Source organism: Penaeus monodon, chromosome 9, assembly GCF_015228065.2.
Source record: "Penaeus monodon isolate SGIC_2016 chromosome 9, NSTDA_Pmon_1, whole genome shotgun sequence".
Taxonomy (NCBI): Eukaryota; Metazoa; Arthropoda; class Malacostraca; order Decapoda; family Penaeidae; genus Penaeus; species Penaeus monodon.
The window spans coordinates 33,668,576-33,689,586 of record NC_051394.1 but is presented as its reverse complement, the minus strand read 5'-3'; the positions used below and the strand labels follow the sequence as shown (position 1 = coordinate 33,689,586).

Below are 21,011 nucleotides of genomic sequence, written 5' to 3'. Positions count from 1 at the left end.
TCAAAGGGCATAATAAAAATTGCAATAGCTAAGATCAATTTTCCAATTGCAAAACATTTAATAGTTCCTTTGTGAGTAGTATTCTGATACCTTTTGCAGTTGTAGAACACCTTACAAATTGCTGATATAAAACCAACTGGTACTAAAGATTTAACTATTGTCATGGGCAGCCCCCCAGGATGGCCCTAGCATGAGCTAACCACTGGGCTCTTACTAAAACTTACACCAAGTAACCAACTAAGTAAAAATCTCAAGAGACAGACTTTCTTTTATAAAAGTAGAATCAATGTTCTGAAAGTTATAAGTATATCAATTCATTATTTATTTATTTTTTTTTTTTTTTATCAGGAATGCAAGGGCATTACAAATGACAGTTAATGGCTGATTTGGCTTCTTGTGTCCTGCATTTCATTCTCCTTTCCAGGTCTGTGTGCTTCCCCTTAAGTAAGTGGAAATGTTCCCTAATTCCCTCAAGTTGGAAAGTCAGTCTGAGCCTATATGTAAACTTCTCCCCCCACCCCCCATTCCACTTTTAACCTGAACACAGTGATATATGGCCCTAATCATGGGTTTCTACCAATTACAATTCCTATATACTTTTAAATCTATTTGCAAAATATGAAGTATCTCAGGACACTCATTTCTTGGGCTGTGCAAAACATGAAAAATCCATATGTAGACTACTACTCAACATTTAGTAAAACTTGCGCATAGCAAGTCAAAACTGCACAAAAAATATGGGTGCTTTTCTATAACACGATATATAACTAATACACAAATAACTAAAAATAGTAAAGGAGTAATGGCCTACTAAGGACTGGTTCAAGAGTGCATGTTTGTGTTAGTTCACATTTCACATAGCTTGTGCAAGCAGTTTCTTCTTGTTTGCCAAGGTATCAGATCTCAAATGTGCAGCATCATCAGTGGTACTGAAATGCAAGATCAATGAAAACAGCTCATTCTTTCTTTACATACTGTTTTAATGGTTCAAAGGATAATAGATACTATAAAGTTATTTATTTGAGTCATTAAAGTATACTTAGCATTCTACCATTCATTTCTATTTGTCTTACACTACATAGTTAAACTATTATAACGTATTGTTCCTAACATAATTATTGAAAAATCTTCCCTTTTATTTACATTCATTCACTGTTTCACCATATACAATGTTACTAACAGTTTTAAAACAAGTTTAGGAGGCAAAAAATATTCTTTAAACAATTGCTAAATAATTACTCTTGCCCTACTTTGGAGAGATATCTCATGCATACCTTCTGGTTCTAATCTAGCTCTTACTTTATTTCTCTGTAACAGCTGCTACTCATTTATGTAATACATTCTCAGTTTTCAGTGTAAATGACTATATTTTCTCAAAATACATAATACTTCTTTCAGTATCATTCACATACTTAATGCTTTTCCTTTGCTGACAAAACCAACAGCAAATTAATTAATTATAACAATATCAGCAAAAATAGCTACCATGTTCTCACTGTATAAGTAGTAATTTGCTTGTGTACATCTGGACTAATGACCAAGAGCAATATATATTGTCTTCAGGCACTATATAACACTCCATTCTCTATCCACTTTAATTTATTTCATGAAAATGAAATTTCAGATATCACTTTTTCATATGAATCATCTTACATCAGATCTTTTCATGTTCAACTATGAGTTATGTCTTTAATTTACAGATTCTTGCTTATGAATAAAGAAATGCATGAACTGAAAAGATAACTGAATTTGCAGAAAGATGAATATACTTAAAACCTTCATACCTTCTCCACATCTTTTGATATGCCATTTAATGTGTCTATCCTATCCAACCTTACACATCTGATAAAACTGTAAACAAGGATAAAGTATTCTTGCCTCAGGATTTATAAAAAAAAAAAAAAAAAAAATTTCCTTGATGTTACTGATAAATTCTAGCACCAAGCAATGACTACAATTGAACAATAAATATCAAAGCACATGGAATTAATCTGGCTTGTGAAATTACTGTAATCAGTGCTAAACTTTATGGTTGCTGTTTATCATGGTATAAAGTATAGTATAAGCAAATTGTGAACTGGTATTTATGTCCCTGAAATATATTAACCACATTCATTCTGTTTGTAATTCCTTTTTAACTGAAAAACAATTCCTCATCTTATAAAATTACAGATTAAATGGCATAGGAGGTTATAATTCCCCATCTATAAAGTATAAAGTATATGTATATCTGCGCGTGCATGCGTGCGTGTGTATTAATGTATGCACACACACACACACACACACACACACACACACACACACACACACACACACACACACACACACACACACCACACACACACACACACACAGCCACCAGCACGCACGCACCCAACCACACACACAATACTAACATATATACATATATATTATATATATATATATATAACACACACATATCAGTATATATATTATATATACAAATAACAGATGATGATATTATTGTATATATATGGTCGATAGTTGTTGTTGTGTTGTGTGTGTGTGTTGTGTGTGTGTTGTGTGATGTGTGTGTGTGTTGTGTTGTGTGGTGTGGTGTGTGTGTTGTGTGTGTGTGTGTGTTTGTGTGTGTGTTGTGTGTGTGTGTGTGTGTGTGTGTGTGTGTGTGTTGTGTGTTGTGTGTGTGTGTGTGTGTGTGTGTGTGTGTGTGTGTGTGTGTGTGTGTGTTGTGTTGTTTTGTGTCGTGTGTGTGTGTGTGTGTGTTGTGTGTGTGTGTGTGTGTGTGTGTGTGTTTGTGTGTGTGTGTGTGTGTGTGTGTGTGTGTGTGTGTGTGTGTGTGTGTGTGTGTGTGTGTGTGTGTGTGTGTGTGTGTGTGTGTGTGTGTGTGCATGTGCATGCGCAATCACATGTATATATGTATGTATTTATGTATGTATGTATGTATATGCAAGAGTATGAATATGTATGTGTATGCATGTGTATGTATATGTATCTATATCTATCTATACTTAGATAGAGTTATGTGTATGTATGTATATATATGTATGTATACATTGTATAGATATGTATATAAATAAATGTATCTCTCTCTCTCTCTCTCTCTCTCTCTCTCTCTCTCTCTCTCTCTCTCTCTCTCTCTCTATATATATATATATATATATATATATATATATATATATAAATATATATATATATATTAGTTATCATTCTCATAACTGATATATCTGCTGTTTGATAACTGGAATGATGTCAGTTCTTTATCTATTTCCCTTTCTTTGAAAGTCTACTTACTTAACCCTTTGTGCTGGGGTGTTATGACATATATGCAGTGTCTATTATGATTCTAACCCTTCACCGACGGGTGGCATGTACGTATATGCCATGGCATGGCTGGACTATCTGCTGGGGGCATGTACGTACATGCCATGGTGTATGTATGGACATGCCATGAGTTTTTTTTTGTTACAATCACGGCAAAATATTATTTTTCTGCCACTGAAAATGGGATTAAGTCGTTTTTAACACTTTCCCATTTTTACTATAAAAAAAAAAAAAAAAAAAAAAAAAAAAAAAAAAATAAAATTAACTCCATGATGCCACACACTGCTTATTTTATTCAGACTATAGAGCGAATAATGATCAACTATGGAGTATATATATAAACAAAAATATCCTTCAGTCTTGATTTATCAGGAAATATGGCAAATAGAGACTAGAAAATAATGATAACTGAAAATACAACATATGCTCGTAGTATTATGAAGAAACGGCAAGGGATGCTGGAATTTGGCATGAGAGGTTGTGCATGGTAGGGTGACGATATAAACCCCCGGCAGCAGGGCCCGGGCCACTATGAATACTACCCATCAGGAAAGGGTTAATTTATCAATTGTGTTCACACATATACAACTCCACAATTCCCTAGTCACCAAGGAGTCAATTACCAGCCCTGCCTTTTTTACTTATTATTAGTTTTTACTGCTAAATAATTAAAATAACATTTCCCTGAAAATTCAAGAAATTGGGAAATCTAACTGACACAGTAGCTGAGCGTTTGGGGAGCTATGTGCATGCAACAGAATTCACGCAAAAAATACCCTCATACAAATGGCTAAAATAAGCTAAAAAATATACAAAGCAGAAGTATTTACACTTTTAAAGAAAATAAATTTTACAGCAATCTGTAAGAGCTTTTTCTGTGCCTTTTGAGCATGCAGAAGACTGTCAACCTCTGTGTAAAGACAATTAATAAACTAAACTCACAGGCCATCTGGTGGCATTGGATTAAGTAATTTTGTGTAAACCTACATATATTAATATAATGAAAACCACTTGATTCCAACTTTGTATCTTTGACGATAATTCAATTATATACAACTTTAGGTTTTATAATGGCATGCTAATCATTTACCTGTTTACTGATAACTAATCATGGATGCAAAAATTAATCAGTTAAAAATTATCTAACATCATTACTTTAATGTTTTAGATGACTCTCAAGGAGATTATCCACTAAACAAAATTACCCAAGTCTTATAGTAATTCATGTATAGTGAAGGTAAGTTCAAATTACACATCTGGAGTTTTTAAAAATAAGCATTATCTTTGTCACCATCAAAATCATCACTACTGTTATCATCATCATCATTACTGGTATCTTTATTTTAAGAATCATATTACCAGCTACAATCTGTATATACCTAAACTGATATATATATATTTTTCTTCACACAACTTATGGCATAGTCAAACCAGCTTTTTAACTACCAAATGCCTTTGCCAATGACTTTGTCCACAAGCATATATAATAATGAATCAAAACTCAAATTAATCTATTCATTAGATTAATTAGATTCATTTTCTTGTATATTTCTTATTTACAAGATAACCTAACCACTCATTCCTGTCATTAATATTACACCTGAAGATTGTAAACTACTTAGTTGGCATTGTCTTAATAACTAAATCAAGAGTAAAATATAGCTACTACAGGCTACTTAAAAGTTGCAGTTTTTTACAGAGCTCTGTAGCTAAAGTAGGTGTAGTTTCAAATCTGATAAAAATAAATAGGTAAATATTTACAAAACAAATGAAATAGCACTTTCCATATCCAACACTCTACATTTGTGTGGTTAAGGTCACATGCAGCAACTGCACCTGTTGCATTGTTGATCTTCAAGGCAATCTATCACCACATACGGAACCAGTCCATAAGATACCTTGCCAGAATATACATCAAAAGCTATCAATCTATACAAAATTCTAGTGGTGACATGCTGCTTCAATACAGGATTTAGAGAATTTAAAAATACTGAAATACTGAACAAGAACCAAATAGGCAAATATAACAGTGGCTTTTGAAATAAGGGTTTCTTCTCAACTCTATCAAATGCCTGCATGGATAAGCACAATTACATTGGAAAGATAAGAAATTTGACTGGTTCATTAAGGGTCTGTCATTTGGGGGCATATTTTCGCGTACTTTTTCCAATTTACAATCTGTTCTATTTACAAATTATATATTTCCTAGCACAGGAGGCCATATAATCTGTACATGTATTAATAAACATTACAAATGTTAAATCCCCAATGTTACTTCCAAGCACTTTGTTGGTGTGTCTTAGTTGAACCAAAAAATGTTTTTTGGGTATGATAACTACACAGTGCTATTTAACAAATGTATAAGACTTCAGACTCTCATTGTTTGGTAATTTTATTAATATTCATATTAAAGTTCTGCATTTGCCTTTTGTAAAAGACACAATAGGATATATTCAGAATACCTTTGCATAATTAATCACAACAATATTAGTATCAATGGATTCCACTCACTCTCTACTCTTTATATATAGAAATTATGCCATGGAAATATCCCCAATACCAACAATCTTAGCCCTGATAGTAGGAGATGACATGAATGGGATCAAGGGGTAAAATATGAATAATATACAGAGAATTTGTCAATATATAGGCTACTGCCCCCCCCCCCCAACTCCTGTCCTGGCCAATAAAGAATTCACCATATGTACAGCAGGATAGACTGTAGGACAGACTGTACAGCAGGTGCTTTTGCATGTCAGTCATACGCTCTATTACCCCCAAGGGGGGGGGGGAGGTCGCAGACAATAAGTGACATGTATTTCATGTATATTATTCCTATTTTACCCCACAATTTCCCTGGTACCATTCATGTCCTCCCCCTGCTACTGGATCCAAGAATGTGGGGGTTTGGGAGATTCCGCAACATATGTCCTACACATATGGGTTGTACAGGGCAAGAGGAATCATCACTACCATTATGGTCTTGATTGGTCATGCTAAGGTATTCTAAACAATTACCATAGAGATTACATGCTGGACATTTTCATGGGGAAACTAAGGTAGGTGAATCTGACATGCATGGAAGGCACTGCTGGCCAATGGTGTGTGCATGGTGTCAATACTTACCTAAACAGATTATTGAAATAATGTCCGACAAATCTAATAGTTTTATGCTCTGCCTCACACAGAATTTTGGCTAAATATTTACAACACCTTAGCTTTAACTGCTTCAGCTTCATCTCATTAAGTATGGCCTCCACACTTGATGGCACTCTGGCAAAGGTCAACACACTTCCACCACATGCTTGCAGGCTTCACTGGCAATTCATCACTAAGAAGGATTCAATCTATGTTCTAATCTTGCCACAATTATATATGGTGGATTTTTTTGGGCCACTCTCAGAGCAGGAAACATAAGAAGCCACAGATACTGGATTGCATATACTATCAGTCAATGTTACCGAGAGTGACACACAGAGATAAAGGGAAGTAGGCATAAAATAGGTACAGTTGCTGCAGCATCATATTTACTACAAAATGATGAAAATATTTGTTGCACATCACCACTCAGAAACTAAGTCCATAATACTTTCACTTAGCCAGAGTTCAATGTCGCTTTTTCTATAAGTCCATTTTCTATAATTCCCCCTCGCAGCTTGTCTATACCCTCAACACTGAAGGTATGTGTCACAAATATTTTCTATAACAAAACTGCTGTGTCAGTTGGCACATAGTGCTAAAAAAAGAGGGGGTATGGGGAACACTTGCCCCCATCTCAGGAATGTATAGAAGGTAGGAAAGGTTAGGTCTGGCCTTTTGAGTTCGCATAACACCTTGGTTTAAGGACTTTGTCTCTGGAGCGTGTGTTACTCTCTCTAACAAATATCCTACTATCATATATAATTTCACATCGTCAGGTACAACCACCACTTTTTGTCCTCTACAAGAATACAAATTTGAATTTGTGCACCCATTTTGTACAGATTAACCTAATTATGAATAAAACCCAACACTCATGGTAAAGCAGGAGAACTGCAACAGAACCACTCCCATGCTTGAACAAACAAATGAATCTATTCCATTCATCTATGAACAAAACACCTAAGGACTTTGCCTCTGGACCCCATCAATTGCTGTATACATTTCTCTTCCTGATGTAGTCCTTTCATATACTGTAACCATTCATACTACAAAACTAGCTGACATATTGCAGTAATGAGATACATGTTCAGTGTAGTACATAATGCTGAATTACAAAATGTCAGCAACTTTTGAAAATTTGGTCGCAGTATGACATTTAAATGGTTATTATAGGCACACTATCAGTGCACTCATTTTGTTTTCACTTTCATACAATTAATTACTAAATACAGAATGAGAATATATACTTCCCTTTGAAATATAACATATACCTGGTGTTACTGTGTTTCTTTTCTTTGATACGGTTTGAAATTCTTTGCCAAAACATTGTCCAAATGATGTGGCATCTCTTAAATAATTTTCATATATAATTTTGTCTAATGTTTAAAAAATTTTCAGAAACTTCCACAATTGAATTACCAAAGTTTAAAGTTACTGAGAGCAATGCATAGAGATAAAGGGAAATGGAAACTCATCTTATAAGCATACAAAATATATTTAGGTGCTCCAATCTCAAATTTCCACAATATGACAAAATATCAGCTGCATATCTATACTCAGAAACTAAATCCAGAGCAGCTTCACACAGCCAGTTCTTAATCTCCATTTTTTGTAAGTTGGCAAGTGCTAAGAAAGGGGGGGGGGTCAAAGGGGGGCCTGCTCCCTCTGTTAGGGAATAAATGGAAGGTACGAAAGGTTAGGTTTTGATTTTTGGGTTCACATGATTTTGGGACTTCGTCTCTGAAGGGTGTGTTGCTCTCGGTAACAACTACCTTCCGAGACATTGGCGGCAGAGAATGCATCCTAAGGCATTGTAGCACAAATCCCAGTAAGCTGTGGCTACAAATACAGTATTATAATGCAATGGCTATTGACAATAATCAAACTCGGCTGTAATCACAGCACCAAAATCAGTCTTGTCTAATGCAGGATGCACAGCCCCCCTGCAATCACTATTCACGGAAAACACAGAATCCTCAAAATAACACAGCAGGAGAGAGCATCAGACAAACTCAGCATTGTGCGCTTCTGTATGTCAGTCTTGCGCTCTATCTTACAGTGGGCTGAGCGAGAATTCTACGCTGCGCAGCGCTGACCAGAACTCCCGTAAAACTAATGAACAGAAACACATTATGTTACAGCAAATAGTCACTTTCTTCCCAGTATATATGAAGCCTCAATAACCATGTAACAGATCAAAGAATTACACACTGCTGGTTGAAGGAAAAACCAACCTAAAGCGAATTCAGAATAGAGGACTTCTGGCAGATTTCCCAACCTGATGAAATCATGTCTGAGGCTTTTTCTAATCCAACAATTATATTTTCAAAAATGAAAACTAAATATGGACACTTATTCAATATAACATAATCATGTCTAGAGTAATCAGAAATACCTTAAAATACACCTTAATTGTTAGCGTGACATATATAGTGAGAAAGAAAAGAAAATATTTCCATATGGCTGACAGAGATTCCTGTGCTCTGAACTGCACCCCATTTCATATCTTCCAAATTTCGAAAAATACACATTACAACTTGCATGTGTTGTAGTAGATACCTTGGTACACTATAGTAGATTCCACAACCAAGGTTATATTTTATAAAGGTTGTATAATAACGCTGGAAATTACCTTTAAATGAGGGTCGGCCGCCCGGATCCCGGTACCAAAACAAACCCAACGTGGAGAAGAGGAATTTAAAATGTCGATATTGGTTATTTTGGCATTTATGTGAGAAATTTATTAATTAAGTCATCTTAGAATAATATTGTTATGGTTTTCTATACAGATTATGATATATGTTCCCCGTGTACAGGAAAAACTAAAATAAAAAAGGTTATTTCCCATTCTCTACGATGCGGCGTGCGAGAGGGAGTGTGTGTATAATAATTTTTCTTTGCCTGAGAATGCGGAAGTTATTTTCCATAATGAAAGAAATGAAAGTAGAATAGATAAAAACTAAATATACAATGACGAACATCTTATCTACATATCGCAGAGAATACTGTCTTTTTCCAATGAATCTTGCCATAAAAGCGATCTTTTGGGTGGGTTTCTCGTCGTAATCGACTCCGCATGGCTTGCATTTGTGTATGTACGCGTATATATGTACGGTGTCTCGATGTATGCCTGTGTGTACATACGTGTGTATGTATGTATACATGGATCTATCTATGCATGGTCGTATGTATAAACACACACGGGGCGCGCGCGCGCACATCATATATACGAGTATATATACATATATATACATACACATGAGTGTGTGTGTATATATATATATATATATATATATATATATATATATATATATAATAGCATATATAATTATATATGAACAGTAAAACACTCTACCGTGTTGATACAATGGTAGAAAAACTCATAATGCACAAAATAGATTTATTGACAATGAGAGTTTCGAAATCCATCTGGATTTCATCTTTAGGTATATATATATATATATATATATATATATATATATATAATATATATATATATACAGACTTACAGATATAGATACATGCATTTATGCACACACAACACACAACAACACACACACAAACACACACATCACAACAACACAACACACGAGATAAACACACACACGCCACCCACCACACACACACACACACACACACACACACACACCATCATATGATATATTATATATATTATATATATATATATATATATGTATATATTATATATAATATATTATATATATTTATATATATATATATTATTATAATATGTATACACACACACACACATACAGATTGATAGATGTATAGACGGATGGATAGGTAAACAGACAGATGAAAGATAGATAGGTATAGGCATTAAAGCAGATATTGGCTTCGTCTCATAATCCTTGTTCTTCGCAGCCTCAGAGAACGTCTGAAGTGATGGTTTCTACGCGAACCGTTTTACACGATGCCTCTGTTTCGGAAATGGAGCCTCATCTTCCCCTTTGGATGCTGCGAGGAGCTCATAGAAACGGTTCTCAAGGTGGACGGTTTTCCTGATAAAGAGTTTACGATGTAGAGGGAAGCCGTCGGCCCTTGATCTGAGACTCTCTCCTTCATTCTGTTTGGAAATTCGAAAACAGGATATACGAATGACAAAATCACGGATTGCACAGTGGTAAAATGTGCAATACTGGCAAAACGTACATGTTATTTCCATGATCTCACGGGTCTGTCTACTCATAGCGCTGTATGGAACTTGAATCGGCAATGTGTACGGAATCTAATAATTAGACAAGACTGATAAAACGATGGATAACAAAAACATAATAATGAATCACACAGCAAATTACAATAAAATAATTGACGATACATCACATACATGTAATACAATAACGCGTGATAAAAGTATGAACGAAAGTGAATTATTTCGTAGAACGAAATATATGATGCAAGTTCCTAAGCTTGTATTTAGCTCTTCAAAGGGTTCATTCTTGGTAATTCTTTGAGCGAAACGCTGCTTGATTAATAGTTCTTTTTCCTCATTTATCACATAAAACACACATGTACGGGTATACATTAATATACGCATCTATGAGTTTTGTGTACCTAAATGCTATTACATGGTGTTAACATGAAACTCAAGTCATAAACAAATGTCTCATTGCTTTAAACCCGACAACGTAAGATAATCTCGAAGGAGCACGAGAATAGGTCGTTCCACTTCAGTCTGACATGTACTGTGTCGATGATACTTCATGAAACACGAGAAAAACGCACAGTTCTCCCTAGCGTCCTGGGTTTGATGTACAGCGTGTGGAATGATCCGTAAGGAACACATGAAAAGCAAACAGTCCTCCCCGACGCCCTTCGGCCCACAAATCTGACCGCAGGCCACCGCGACCGGATGCAGAGTCTACGAGGAACATTCAATCGGCGACCGCATTGCTACCAAATACACGGCCGCTTCACTTGGGGCTTCATTGTTGCCAGACGAAACAGTCAACGGCTCGGCCTGCTGTGACGAACAGTTGTAAACAAAAGTTGTAAACTATGTTTAGGTTTCAAATCAGTGAGACAGTTGATAAAAGAAAGCAAATTAAGGTGGATATACTGTATAGGGAGAGATTTGAGGTATGGATAAATGTAACTCGAATAGTAATGGATGCAAAATATAATTTGCAACTTTTACTCTATGAATGCTGAAATAAAATAGATAAAGGATAATAAATAACTATAATTACACAGGTGGAATAAGTTACAAAGTTGAACATAAGAATAACAGTAGCTGTGACTGTAATGCCGATAGGATAATGATAAGAGTGAGTAATAAGAACAAATGGATCGATACATTGTCCTGCAAATAATAACAAAGATACACAGCGATAATGGTAACAGCAATAATGATTAAAGTAGCATTTTTATCGCCAGATATCAGATGACACGAGAGCAGGAAGGACAACGCGAGTCCTTGCCATCTAGAGAGAGAGAGAGAGAGAGAGAGAGAGAGAGAGAGAGAGAGAGAGAGAGAGAGAGAGGAGAGAGAGAGAGAGAGAGAGAGAGAGAGAGAGAGATCATAATCCTTGTAAAGAAGGCTTTTGAGGATGACTCGCATAAACATTTTGTCTGTTTTGTCACGCTACGACGTATCATTAATAATAATGATGATGTTGGAAAACGAGTAATTAAGTTGAAGATTATGATGCCCCGCTGTATAAGCAAAACAAAAGGGAAAGAAAAGAAAGACTCGTTGAGGGATGTCTATGAACGCATCTTAAAAGGGACGAAGAATCAGAAGAGGAGAAAGCGAAATGATAATAATGATAATAAAGTAGCAGTAATAATGAAGATGATGATAATAATATTAGTAATAATAATGAAAATAGTAATAATGACAATGATTATGAGAATAATAAGAATAGCAATAACAATGACAATAAAGATAATAAGAACAACGAAATCAAGAGAAGGAGAGAAGAAAGGAGACGAAGAGGAAGAAGTGGAAAAGAAGAAAGTAACCCGAGATGCAAGTTTCCCACGCAGACGTAATACACAAAGAAAGGTATCCCCCACCCCACCCCTTCCCCCGCCCCACCCCCTCCCCTTGGTTGCTCATCCCGCCAGCTGATTTGCGAAAAGCAGTCACACTGTACGACTGGAAACCCCGAAAGTGTACAACGTAATTACTGTCCTTGCAGGTGAGCGCACAGCTGCTGACGGGCTGCAGCTGTGCCAATAACTGATGGACAAATTATTGATACGACGTTTTATTGATAATGATTACTGGGTCACATGTCACTTGCAGATAATTATTTTTTTCGAAGATATTCTATTTCTCACATTAGAGATGTAGAACAAACCTTTTCTTCATTTATTTTTCTGTCTGTATTCATTTCAGTCGACAAATGGAGGCGTTTGTCGATTTTCTTTTTGCCGTGTCATTATTAAAGCGGAACTCATTCTAGTGCATACAGGCTACTAAATCATTTTTACTTTTTCAATATTGAAAACATTTTGTTTATACATTTAAGCTGACACCAAACTGACACTAAGGCATTTCCTATTTGTTTTAAAGTGAAATATATAATTTATTCAACAAATAGATTTCAGTAAAATAAATATGGCAGGAATTGCAAACATTAAACCTAGAGATGTATTTAACAAACATAAAAAATGAGAGTGAACTAGAGGTCGGTTTCCTCGCTTGCTTGATGTGCAGCTTCAAGTGTTCCTGGGAACTTTGCACCCTTTGATCACACTCTGAGCAGATTAAATAAATTCTCACGTTTTATATAGTAAACAACGTGTCACTCAGAACCAGATGATTTTTTAAACATCAGATCTCTTATTCGCAATTTCCTAAGGTTAAACAACACAAAATTAAGACAACCTGGAAGGCTCGACAATTTGATCTGCGACCTCTGGCGACGACCACGACGACCAAGGGCCGTCTCACCCCTGAGATTCTTGATGTTTTAGAAGTCAAATTCCTCCTTTCTTCCAATTCATGTTTACATGCGCCACTCATTGTGCAATGATCTGTCTTAACCCTCTCGAGGACCCACTTATTTGTTTTCTTGTTGACCCAAGAGATCCGCAGCAACCTCCACCATACCTACAATTCAAGTCTTAATGGGATTATGTTTATCCATCTTCAGAATCGACCTCAGTAACCAGTAATAACCTATAGGCATATGGCACTTTAACATTGCGAGGAATCTCTAAATTCATGAAAGAAAACATAATTCTTGCCGAACTGCGTATGATTTCATCATTACTGTCCCCTTGTTTAATCTTTGATTATGTTCTCCAGCAACTGGATACGATTAGTCAACATGGTATCGACAGGCATATGTGAGGTTATTCAGAGTTCTACCATTTTCTTGATGTTATACGTACTTTCATCCAAATCTGTTTCCCGTATGATACACGGTACACTTCCATCTGGTTACGCAGTGGCGAGATATCAAAATGCAGATTTCCTCCGTGTATGCCCAGGTCATGGTTCATGCAGTCGAAGGCCTTGCTGTAATCAGTAAAACAGAACTGGTGCCTATTCTTTATTCTCTACAGTTCCAGCATCCAACGCATACTAGTTATGCGCCTCTCAAGTTTAGATGCTTCATTCAGATATTTTGTGATCGAAGGACTCACATTTAGCCTTCCAGAATTTCTGACAGAGGATTCTTTATTTCTTCTCGCTTCCCTTTAACAAATCTAAGGGGATGTTGCAGCGAGTCAAAATGCTGGTAGCGCGTTCTCTCGAGGAATGGCGTTTTGGTGCGTGACCTGTGTCATCGAAATTCGCATTGCTGGGTCAGTTTTACGGCATATTTCTTCAGGCGGCGCTTTATTTCTTTTCTTCCGAGAGGGTCTTCCTATCCTTGCATATCAGGACATCGAATCTAGGAGTGACGATGTCTGTGATGGCCTTCAGGATTCATCGTTCATAGACTGACCTGAAGTTTCTCCATTTCTCTTAATTGCTCAATCTGGAAAAGTGTCTAGTCACTTATGTCCTCTCTCCGATACTGTTTGTTCACTTGGTTGAAGACGTAGAGCTTTTTTGTAAAGCTCTCATGCTGTCGGCGATTTTAATGGCTTCCAGCGATTGCCATTTCTAGAATTAACTAAGCTTGGTCAAAGGCAATTGTTCGACTTCTTATGCTTGTGTTAAGACTTCTTATCAGTTATAAATGTACTTTTTAAATAAAGATCAACATCTGTTAAGTTTGCTATGACATTACATGATATGCAGCAGCGATGAAAATATAGTGTATGTATCAATTATTAAATTATTAATATACACATTTAATGCGGACTACATTTCATTATTTTTGTATGTGGTAAAGAATATGAGAATATATGTCTTTAGGAACATTACTTGTGGAGCTGAGCGGAGAGACAGGGAAGAGTGGTAACAAGTAGGTGCAGTCGCTTCGTCTGCTTATGGACGTAATAAAGTCGGCAGAGATTTTATGAGCATATTTTTGCGCTACGAGTGAAGCTGTTACTTCTTCATATGGGTCATATCACTGCAGTTACAATTTATGAATATTCATATATATGCGTAAATCAAGTCTCTGGCTTTAAAATTTGTTATGGCTGCGAAAAAAAAATCTGCGTGGGGTCATATATTCATCCTAAGTTGTCAAGATTCAGGAGTTGTGGTAAGAATATATCGCTTATAAATAGCTTAGGTTGAATTGCAAACACTTGGACTTAATGCATGTTATTTTAAAGGAAGGAGACGACATTTTATAGGCAGCCAGTAATATAATATATTCACATGTGACTGGAATTTTGGTGTTTAATGTCTGACTATGTGAACTAATTAAACAAACATTATATAGGAATAAAAGTAAACATACGAAATAGTTAAAATTAAATGTATGTGCATGTGAAGCAGCAATTAAAAATGATATACGAATCAAACAGGATTACAAAATAAAAGAATTATACCTAAAATTATAGAGTAATAAAAGAGTTTTGTCATATGATAAAAATATTCAAACGAGTGAGTTTATTGTTACTGAAAATTGGACCATATGTTTTGAAAATGATAGAAATATAAAATATGATAAAGTATCAATAAAAATAATAACTACAATGATAATGATGATGATAATGACTACGTTAGTGAAGACGATAATAATGACGATGGTGATGATAGCAATGAAATAATAATACTGATATAATAATAATCATACTATATTTATAAAAGTAGTAATGATAACAGTGATAATAATAATAATGATAATAATAATAATAATGATAATAAGGATAATGATAATATTAATAATAATAATAGTAATGATAATAATAATAATGTCAATAATTATATTAATGATAATAGCAAATCTGATATTGATAACAATAACAATAATAGTAAGATAACAATAATAATGAAGACAATGATAATGATGATAATGTTAATAATAATATAATAATAATAATAATAATAATAATATATGATATAATAATAATAATAATATAATATATATAATAATAATTAATATATTATTATTGTCATCATATCATGATTATATGATTATGTTATATCAAATATTGATACTATATAATAGATATATAATGATAACAATAATGATAATGATAATAATGATAATAATAATGATAATAATAATAATAATAATAATAATAATAATAATAATAATAATAATCATAAAATACTAATAAAAATAATGATAATGGTTATGGTAACAATGAAAAGGATAATAATGGCAATGGCAATAACAATGGCGATAGTAACGATAATGGTAATGAAATAATAACAATAATGATAACAGTGATAAAATCAATAATTATCATAATAATGATAGTAATATTATTAAAAATAATAATGATAATAATTATGATGATAATAGTAATGATGACATATCAATAATAATTTAATTAAAATAAGGTAATTACTAAAAAAAGTATAATTATATAACTACTCTCCTACTACTACTACTACTAATAATAATAATAATAATTGCCTCAGGTTTCTTGTTGAATCCTGGCAGTAAATAACAGCTTCTAATTGGAGAAAAAAAAAGTAATAACAATAGCAAGTAGCATTAGTATTAATAATCATACTAATGATGATCGTGATATTCATAATAATAATGGTAATAATAGTGAGAATAGTAATAGCGATGGTGATAAGGAAGTAATAGTGACAGTGATAACGATAATAACAGTAGAAATAATAATGAAAATAGTAATAATAATAATGATAATAATAATAATAATGATAACAACAATAATGATAATAATAATAACAATAATAATAATAGTAATAATAATGATAATAATAATAATAATGATAATAATAATTATTATTATCATAATATTGATTCTGATGATAATCATTATTATTATAATAAAGAAGATAAGAATTATAATAATGAGATAATGATAATAATGATAATAATGATAATGATGATGATAACAGTAATAACGATAGTAATAATAATGACAATAATAATAATGATAATAATAATAATAATATAATAATATAATAATAATGATAATGATGGTAATAATGATGATAATAATAACAACAATGATGATAATGATGATGGTGATGATGATGATGATAATGATGATGGTGATGATGATGATAATGATGATGGTGATGATGATAATGATGATGGTGATGATGATGATGATGATGATGATGATGTAGATGATGATGATGATGATGATGATGGTGATGATGATGATGATAATAATAGTAATAATAATAATAATAATAATAACAGTAATAATAATAATAATAATAATAATAATAATAGTCATAATAATGGTCACAGTGATAATATGAACAATAATAATAATAATAGTAATAGTAGTAATGATAATAATAATGACAATAAAATGATAATATTAACAATAATAATCTTGGTAATAATGATGCTAATAATTATAATAATAATAATGTGAATGATGATGGCAATTATTATAATAATGGCAATAATAATAATAGTGATGATAATAATAACAATAATATTAATGATAAAAATGATGATGATGATAACAAGAACAGTAATAATAATTATAACAATAATAACAATAATTATGCTCCTACTATTAATAATAATGGTAATAACAAAAATAATGATGATGATGATATTAATAATAGTATTCATAATAACAATGATAATCCTAATAATAGTAATAACAATGACAATAATAAAATAATGATTATTATAATGTTAATAATAGTAATGATAAGATGACACTAATGATAATGGTGATTATGATAGTCATGATGACAGTAATAATTTTGATAATAATAATAACAACAACAGCAAGTACAATAGTAATAATAATGATTACTATAATAATAATCACCATAATAATAATAATAATAATAATAATAATAATAATAATAATAATAATAATAATAATGATAATAACAATGATAACAATCAATAACAGTAACAATAACAATAATGGTAATAATAACAACAACGACGACACTAATAAAGGTAATAATAATGATGATAATAATAATGATAATCATAATGCTACTACTGCTGCTGCTGCTGATAATAATATTATTAATAGGGATAATAGAAAATAATATTTACAATGACAGTAATACTAATGATAGTTACAAGAACGACAACAGAACAACAATGATAATAATAATAATTATAATAATGGTGGCCGCGGTGGCCGAATGGTTAGAGCGTCGGACTCAAGACTGTCACGACGGCAATCTGAGTTCGAGGGTTCGAGTCACCGACCGCCGCGTTGTTCCCTTGGGCAAGGAACTTCACCTCGATTGCCTGCCTAGCCACTGGGTGGCCAAGCCAGCTCAAGTCACTGCTGGTCCTAAGCCCGGATAAAATAAGAGAGAATGATTACCTAAAAAAAAAAAAAAAAGGTAACACCGGCACTCTCCGTGGAAAGGAACTGGGGACCCTACCACGTACTCACTCCAAGAGCATCACAACGTGAAAACTGCAATTGAGTATCATGCTGTGACCACGGCGGCTCAGACATGAACCTACCGTTGAATGATGATGATAATAATGGTAATAATATAATGATGAGGATGATGATGATAATGATGATAATAATGAGAGCAACAACAACAATAGCAGCATTAACAATAATTATAACGATAATGATAATAATAATGATGATGATAATAATAATAACAATAACAATAACAACAACAACAACAAACAACAATAATAATAGTAATAATAATAATAATAGCAATAACAATAATAATAGTAATGATAATAACAATATTAGTAGTAATGATAATAATAATGCTAATGATGAATATGATAATAACAATAAGGATAACAACAATAAAAGTAATGGTAATGATGACATTAATTATATGAGTAATAAAAATAGTAATAAAAAATAATAGTAGGAATAAAAATTATAATAGTAAAAAGTAATATTGATAGTAATGATAATAATAATAATAATAATAATAATAATAATAATAATAATAATAATAATAATAATAATAAAAATAATGACAATAACAATAAGTGTAATAATAATAATAATAATGATAATAATAATGATAATAATAATGATATTAATAATGACAATGATAATAATATGTAATGATAATGATAATAATATGTATGATAATGATAATACCAAGACCACCAACAAGAACAATAAAAAGAACAACAACAACAACAAAACAACAACAACAATAATAATAATAATAATAATAATAATGGTCACGCTAATAGTGTGTAAATAATAATATTAATAAGAATCCTCTTGCTGCTGATAATTATAACAAAAATAATAACAGTAATATCAACAAAAATACAGCACTAATACAGCTAACAGTAACACCAAGTCGAAAGATTCAACTGCAAATCAACGAGCAACAAATAAACGGGCTCGGCACCCTCCATCCCGGAACGCGCATTCGTGTCTCAACCCATAACTCCCAGACTTCGTTTCGCTCCTGATTTGCAGTTGAGGGGGTTGCAAGAGCGTCGCTGATTTAATGCAGTTACAAATGCGATTGCAATATACGTGGAATTAAAGTTGCTTTGCAGCGATCATAGGACGGCGATAAGCGATCTGTGTGCGGTAATTACGGAAAATGGAGAGAATGAGGTTTTCGATCGTGTCTCTGTGGTTAGAGTCGGGACCGAGTGTTTAGCGTTGGGCCGGGTGAGCGTGCGCGAGGGAGTCTACAGAGTTAATATGCATTTTCAATTTTATCAAGAGTATCAAAATAATACTTTATTTTCTGAAGTGACAACGTCAGTGACCTTAGGTCTCGTTTTTTTAAAAAAATATGATATGGTATTAATAATGCAGGTAGTTTATATCGTTTTAGTAATACTGAGGATGCTTATGTATCATTTTTCACAAAAACAGATAGACAAAATAACAATCCTACTCCAACTGCTTTTGCTGCATATTTAAGATAACAGTGTTGCGATTTTCTTGTTGTTATTATTCTAATTATTCTTATTGTTAATAATAATAGTATTACTATTATCATCATTGCTATCAGCATCATCATTATTATCATCATTGTTGTTGTTATTATTATTATTATTATTATTATCATTATTATCATTACTATTATTATTATTATTATTATTATTATTATTATTATTATTATATTATTATAATTTTATTATTATTATCTTATTATTATTATTATCTTGATCATGGTCATTGTCACTATCACCATAATCATCATCATTAGCATTACAGTTGCTACTACCATTATATCATCCTCACCAACATCCTCATAAGCGTAATCAATAATGATAATCAATAATAACGATAACAATAACGATAACAACTACCATTACTTGAAACAATAATGAAATGATAAACCAACAAACAAAAGTAAAAACTAACAGCGCAGTCACGAAAAGCGACGATAAAACAGACGAAAGAAACGAAAAGAAAAGAAGATAAAATGAAATACAGCAATATCATATGCACCGCCGACGTGCGCTTGTCTGGGATAACTCGTGTCTCTCTCACTGACCTGAGGGTTGCAATCTGCGTGTCCCTATGTTGCTAAGGAACTCGGGAGCGCTGGCTGGGGATGTTGAGACGCCGCTGAGAAGGATGCCCAAGGACGTTTCGCTCTAGGATTCAGGGATTTTCCTGTTTGTTTGTTTTATCGGGGTGCCTTTCTCGTGAGGATGTTTGTGGTTGAGAGGTTATTTTTTCTTTTTTTTTTTTTTAGTTTTCCCTCCTCTTATTTCTCTCTCTCTCTCTCTCTCTCTCTCTCTCTCTCTCTCTCTCTCTCTCTCTCTCTCTCAATTTCTCTTTCTCATTCTCCGTTTCTCTGTGCCTGATTCTCATTCATGCTCTCTCTCTCTCTCTCTCTCTCTCTCTCTCTCTCTCTCTCTCTCTCTCTCTCTCTCTCTCTCTCTCTCTCTCTCTCTCTCTCTCTCTCTCTCTCTCCTTCAAGGAAATCTCTCCCCCCCCAACCTCTCGCCGGGGCACCCCTCTTTGTGGTCCCTTTTTTCTCTCTGTTTGAAGAAATTGCCAGGGACGAGAGTGTTTCCAGGTCACCCGCCTGTCGACTGGTATCTTGTCAATTTTTTTTCCCTTTTCCGTTTCTTTTT

General features: G+C 33.3%; 1 protein-coding gene across 1 annotated transcript in view; it reads right to left on the bottom strand.

The window, feature by feature from the left end:
• LOC119577089 (obg-like ATPase 1) overlaps positions 1–9,184 on the bottom strand; it is a gene marked incomplete in the record, with an annotated part of 79,287 nt that extends 70,103 nt beyond the window's left edge. The window contains 1 exon segment of the mRNA XM_037924772.1: positions 9,077–9,184.
• Between the last annotated feature and the right edge of the window lie 11,827 nt (positions 9,185–21,011).